The 7,094-nt window shown below is 39.0% G+C and overlaps 1 pseudogene; it reads right to left on the reverse strand.

Moving 5' to 3' along the window:
• Positions 1 to 4,350: 4,350 nt before the first annotated feature.
• LOC127448125 (putative nuclease HARBI1) lies at positions 4,351 to 5,886 on the reverse strand (annotated as a pseudogene).
• Positions 5,887 to 7,094: the final 1,208 nt, after the last annotated feature.

The raw sequence follows: 7,094 nt of genomic DNA on the forward strand, positions 1-7,094 counted from the left end.
CCGGGTCCTGTGCTGGCTCCACCCTGGTCTCCAGGTCTACCCTGGTCTCTGGGCCCTCCGCTGGCTCCGCCCTGGTCTCCTGGTCTGCTCTGGTCTCCGGGCCCTCTGCCAGCTCCGCCCTGGTCTCCTGGTCCACTCTGGTCTCCGGGCCCTCTGCCAGCTCCGCCCTGGTCGCCTGGACCGCCGCGGTCTCCAATCCCATCTGATCCCCCTTGGTTTCCAGTGCCCTCTAGTCCCCCAACCCCCCCACCTGTTTTGTTTTGTGTTTGGCATCAGGAGCCGCCCTTAAAGGGGGGGATATGTCATGTGTTTGTGTGTTTTTGTTCATGTTTTCAGGTTTTTATTTCATGTCTTTTATTATGAAAGTTTAGATTCCCTTCCTTGTCCCTGTTCTTTGTTTGTCATGTGATTTCTCTGTTTGTCATGTGACCCTCATGTTCCACCATGTTTATTAGTCTTGTCTTTTGATTGGTTCTTGTTTATAGTCTTGTTATCTGTTTATTAGGTCTGTTTTGTCATTGGTTATATTGTAATCAGTTCAGTCTTGTCAGTGGTTGTTTTGTTATGTTGTTACTGCTTATTCTGTGTATTTTAGCCCTCATGTATGCCATTGTCCTTTGTCGAGTATTGTTATTGTGATGTTGTAATCTAGTCCATTCTGTATTATTGTCTAGTCTAGTCTAGTCTTTTGGTTTTTGGTTTCTTTTTTTCACTTTGGATTCAATAAAATAACTGCACTTGGGTTCTCACAATTCATCGTCTCATCCTTGCTTGTTCCTGTCTGCCTGTCCTGCCTGCCTACACGTTACATTGATTCAAATTGTCATGATCTAGCCCAGTGTAGGTTGGGGGAAACCGTAACCAAAATAGAGGTCTTGCCTCCCTCTCTGGCCATACACAGGAGAAAAGTATTTAATAAAATAAAACACCACCCACCTCTACTAAAACTAATGCTCCCAGATAATGTAACTGAATTTCAGTAGTTCTACAATACCACTGTAGCGCCTTTAAATAACAGCTTGTTAGACATACAACAATTCACAATAAAACTGGCAACAAAGTATCTCCACACATCTGAGACGGGAGAGGGGAGTCAGAGAATGGCATTTTCCAGCAACTTTTACACTCCAGCAGCTCCAACAGCCAGACCAATCCATCCACCTCTAGCAGACAGCAGTCTCACCTGATGAATAGAGTGTGAGAGAAAACGAGGGAGAAGACGAGACAGAAGCCAGGGAAAAGGCATGTACACAAAAAACACACTCCCACCCCAAAATGCACAACCAAAACAAATATAATTCCCAAATGTCACACTGAATACATCTTAGGATGTAACAAAATATTGATTCATGCTTTAATAATGACGCACTGACAATCGTCTTGTTGTAATGGATGTAATCGTCATAATGCATTTCTGCAATTTATTAACAAACGCTTTCCCTACAGAATACTATTTTACAGTGACAAGAAAAATTATTCTTTGCCAAATTAGGATGACATCTTATATATTACTGGCAAAACATCCCAATTGTGATTAAAATTGTATCCACCAATAATGTAAGGGCACCAATAATGGGCACCTGCCCACCAGCATACCAATAAAATGAGGGTATCCAACAGTAGGAATGCCCATTTCAGCCAATGATACAGCAACTCTGTGACCTCCATTGATAAGATCACTGTACTGTATGTGTGAACGCCCTATCAGAGTGTATCTTAAAACATAAAACATAAAGCTCAACATAATGCTTGAGTCATGATTCAAATTTATTATAATGCATTTGTATTTCCAGAACCATGTTGCTGTTGGCTGAAAAGTTAATTGAAGGTCTGACTCAGACTGACATTCTCATGCAAACCAAACAAATCACACTCAGTGAAGGTGTCATTATTGTTTGACTGTAACATGACTGTTGTTTCCTTAATTTAATTTAAATGCTATTGAACAAGTGCCTCAAATCCTCAAAAGTAAATCGAAATAGGAGGAAGGTCAGGTATGCACATAGCATTTGTGTAGCTCATCAGCTGCTCTGTGGTGCACAGTTATGACGCCAGCTTGTTTTGGTTAATACCTGTGTAAATCTGGGACCTCCGCCAGAGCCTCGTGTTCTAGCATTTTCCTCCCAGGCCAGAAACTCATAAAGCTGTCAGTGCTCTTGTAATCCTGGTCACCTTTGCCACAGTTTAAGTCAGCAAATTTCCTCCATCTTGCCATTCACTCTCTCATCACTCTTGTACACATGACCTCAGACACAGCCTGTTAGATTGTTAGATTGAGACATGACATGAAACGTGATAAACAGCTCATGACAAGCACTTTGCCTTGCCATTGTAAAAGGAAAGATAATGCGTAAATTATTCATATACCTGTATATGTTTATACTTAATGTAACTGAGTAAAAAAGGGGTAATTCTGATCATAAAAAAATTATGATTGTAACCATGACTGGGTCAACCAGCAACCGTTGACTGAATCCTTTGTGTCCTGACATGCCATTAAGTATATCAAAATACAGTAATTATTCTTAAACAATTAAGCAATCATTTTAAGTGTTGGAATGACTCATTCAAATTTTCTAGGAAGATGACACTTTCAGATACTGTCCATACACATTTCAGCTGGTAATAATTCAACTTTTGTTTTAGAAGAAGAATTTGTTTTTTCTTCGGTATGACTTCAATGCAGAAACTGCTCGTGCAGCCTGTGTTTTAAGTTCTGATCACTGCAAAATGATTTCCCATGGGTCAACATCCTCACTGGGAGGAAAGGCGGTATGAAGAAAACAACAAAACGTGGGTTTTCCATAAACAATGGCCAAGCAAAAAGAACAGAATCAGGGGTCCGTTCTTCGTACCTCGCTTATTACATCCGAGATGAAATGACACATTCAAGATGACATCATCGTGCTAATCATGATCTGGCTAATTAGGTTCCTTGAACACACCTGTTTAAAAGGGGATATGTATTGATAGTAGAAACCTTGATCAGCAATGCTACTATTGGCTGCTCACCATGGCTAAAGAGCGCGCCCAGTTTTTCTCCGCAACAGAGCAAGAGCTATTGCTCGAAGGTTATGCGGAATTTGAAGGTTTAATTAAAATGCCAGGGAACACCTCAAAGTCTGCAAAAGCCAGGAGAGAGGGCTGGCAAAAAGATAAATGCATAAGTGGTGACCATGTTAGATTTTTTTATCCCTTATTACAATATATATTTTTGTATTTTAATAATTTCATAATTACTTTGTTTATCATCTTTAATGTCAGAGCCACCATGGGACCCACTAGAACATGGGAACAAGTAAAAGTGAAATACAAGAATATTCTAAAAAATGGTAACCTTTACTACTTATACTTTTCATAGTCTCTTTTAAAAAGACACTGTTAAATTATGTGTTTGTCTGTTTATAACAGCAACCAAGAAAAAGGCTGAAAAAAAACAAAACAAAAAAAACAGGTGGCGGTCCTGCACCCCCATGTTATACCCCGGCAGAAGAGCTGGCCCTTGGGTTGAATGTGAACCGACCCATTGTGGAGGGCATCCCTGGGGGCAGCTCTTCCTTAGACCCACATCCAGGGACCAGTAGCAGCAACACCTTCATTACTGGTAAATGAGCTTTCAATTATCTTCGTACACTGTAAAATAATTTGTTGCTGCATTAAATTAAGTTTAATCCAAATGGCTGTTACAGTCATTTCAACTATGTTAAATCTTGATTAGTGATGAATTGCTTTAACTTAAAGTGAACTATGAACTTATTTAGAGTTAATGTAAAAATATGTTGCCATGAGTTATGGATCACATTTTTTACAGTGGTTCATTGTAATGACATTGTGTTTTCTCCTTTTGTGCAGTTTTACATAATACACCAACACTTTTACCTGTTCCCAAGCAAGTGCTGGCTGAAGCATGTGCAGTAAGTGGACTTTTTCTAACTTTTTACATCAAAAGGGAAGCGCAACACTTTGTAATGCCCAATTGTTTCCATTGCACAGGACACTGAAGAAACCCTCCCAGATGACTGTCCTTTGGAGGAAGTACCTGTAAGTGCATAAATAACTTCACTTAATTTATATATACTCATGTACCTATTATTTCTGACTGCAATATGAGTTACAGGAGTCCACATCCACAGAAAGGCCCACAGAAAGGCCCACAGAAGAGTCTGCATAGAGAAGTGATACAGAGGTGGGAGGTGTTATACTTTTCCTTTTTATTTTTGTTGCATGAGGCATGTATTGTTCATTGTTTTGTCCACAAATGGCACAGGGTGACATCCGTTCCCTATATAAATGGAGTCCTCAACACAAAATAAAGTATTTTTCCCTGAAAAAACAAAAATTAAGGGGAGAAATAGAACTTGATCACTTAAAGAAGAAGAAACTGGCACTAGAGATAGAGCTGCTTCAAAAGGAACTTCAGAGTAAGTGCTAATACACCATTTCACACAGAGTATTATTGTTGACCTTACATAACAATATCTCTTATTGCAGGCAAAAGATGACTGATTACTGATTACTTTTCTTTACAAAGAATAATTGAAATAAAACTCTCAAGGGACTAAGCATATTTGTCTTGTCTTTTATTAAACTTATCAAAAATGGTGTTCCACAATTCTGTCTCGTGCAGCTCTGCCACTAGGTTGGACCAAGTGCACTGGCTGGAGGTGATCATCAGGCTGTACCTCCACCACAGGGGTCCTCTCCTTTCTGAAGGTGGCAATGTTGTGTAATACGGCACATGCAACAATAATGTCGCAGGCCCTGTCAGGTGCAAACCTCAGACTTTAAAGACACTGAAATTTTCCCTTTAGTTGCCCAAAGGTCATTTCAATGCGTGCCCTTGTCCTGGCTAGAGCTGCACTGTAACGGGTTTTTAGTCTGGGGTTTGGGTCAGGGAATGGCATCATAAAATACTGCCTGCAGGCATAGCCCCTGTCTCCAAGCAGAATCCCGTCATAATCACCTGTATAATGGAAAAATGCAGTTCTGTTAGGCCCAGCATAAGTGTATGTAATACAGTGACCTTGACATCTATATTTTCCCTTACCACGTTCAAATAATGTGCATAAATGTAACTCTCTGAAAATTCTTGAGTCATGCACAGATCCAGGCCATTTTGCTTCCACATTTGTGATATGACACATAGAGTCACACACCATCTAAGAGATTTTAGTCAGTCAACTGTATATTTTTTTTATAACATTCCTTTTTTAAATTTGATATAGTATTACTAATCTGGAACATTAAGAATCCTAATTTACCTGCACATTTACACTGTGAACCCCCATTCGGTTCACAAAATCCCCTTCATTGGGGCCTGGTGGGGCCTTGATGGGGATGTGTGTGCAGTCTATGGCACCAATCACATTAGGGAAGCCTGGGGGACACATAAGTCATACTTATTGGCATGGTCATGATTGCATGATCTGCATTAACAATTTTTAATGTACCTGCAATGGCGAAAAAATCCTGTTTTACAACCTGGGGTGTTAAGTGGCTTGGAAATACCACAAAAACCCCTAAAAACTGCTTGAGCGCCAGGTAAACTTTGCAAATGGCACGACAGACAGCGCTTTTCACCAAGTTCTCCGCATCTCCAATAGTGTAAAGGAAAGTGCCACTCACAAAGAATCTCAGGGCAATGCACACAGTTTGTGCTGTGGTTAAAGCCCGACACCGACGAGTCGAACATTTAATAAGTGGTTCCAACAAATTAATGATGTAAATGACACCCTCACGAGAAAACCGATATCTCTCAAAAAGTATAGTATCGCGCTGCACTAAAGGATGCTGTCGATCCCGCAATACGCTATTAATTAGAAAAGCGCTGCAAATTATCCTTGCACCTTCCGCAACAGGTTGCTGTCGTAAAAACGAAAAAGACATGGCTGTTACAGACTTCCCATATCACCTCAGCTTATAAAGCCGCAATCTAATCTTGTTTACATTAAATAAGCCTGCTCCTGAGCAGGTTTAAGCTTAAGGACCTGTTGCTATGACAGCAAGTCCAGGATGAGCGTCGAAGAACCTAACAATCCAAGATCATGCCAAATCGTCAATAATCAAATCCAGCAAACTGAGTTAGCGACGTACGAAGAACGGACCCCAGGTGTCCTATTGACTTTACAAAGACTTAAATATAGTACAAATAATAGAGGTTAAAAAAGACACAGTGACTGCAATTTAGATAATTTTCCATTGCCAGTTCAACTTTAACTACTATCTACTTCATTAACATGTTAATTATTTTGACTCTGAAACTGCCCATTAGAGAGATCACAGATCAAGACCAAAATGTCAATAGTGCTTTATGTCTAGAGATTGTTAACAAATTATATTCCTTGTTCATCAGCAGCATGCAAATTTAATGTGATCATTAGTTTCCGTAGGTATTTGTACATTCTTACTGGCACACATAAATTCTCATATCTTTGGTCAAAGGTATTTTCAACCAACATGATCAAATTGAAAATGGGCGTATTAGTTCTGAAATGAAGTGCTATCATGCAGCAAATATTCATGCACTGAAAATCATTTCATCCTTCACTCCTTTTCATTTCAGTCTAACTTTAAAACTCTTGCTAATTTTAGAACAAAGTATGTAAAAGAACACTATTTTGGTCTCAGTACTGTTAGGGTTAGGTTTAGGGTTTGGGTTAGGGGTATTTTAAAGGTGCAATCAGCAATTGTTAAATGAGTAAAACTCAGTTAAAAAATGTTTAGTCCTAAATAAATGAATTGTTCGTTTGGAAATTCGGAAAGCATAAATTGATTTTTGTGAAATTTGTGAGATCAGTCTGTATCAACAGCATCAACAGCTGTACTGACAGCATCTAAAACATAAACCCTTTATGTATGTTTATACTTTATAGATTTGCAATTTCTATGAGGTTCATAGCAAACTTTATTCATGGAATAATGGATTTACTTGTATTTTTATTAAATGAGATAAATTAAGTATATTTAATGTCATCACATTTATTTAACTCAGTTAACATGTTAATTTAACATTGTAATGGTATAACAGCTACCTTTAACCAAAGCTTTTCATGCATCTATGTTTGGACCTTGTTTTACACTGAACACAAAATTCA

Source organism: Myxocyprinus asiaticus, chromosome 11 (genome assembly GCF_019703515.2).
Source record: "Myxocyprinus asiaticus isolate MX2 ecotype Aquarium Trade chromosome 11, UBuf_Myxa_2, whole genome shotgun sequence".
NCBI lineage: Eukaryota > Metazoa > Chordata > Actinopteri > Cypriniformes > Catostomidae > Myxocyprinus > Myxocyprinus asiaticus.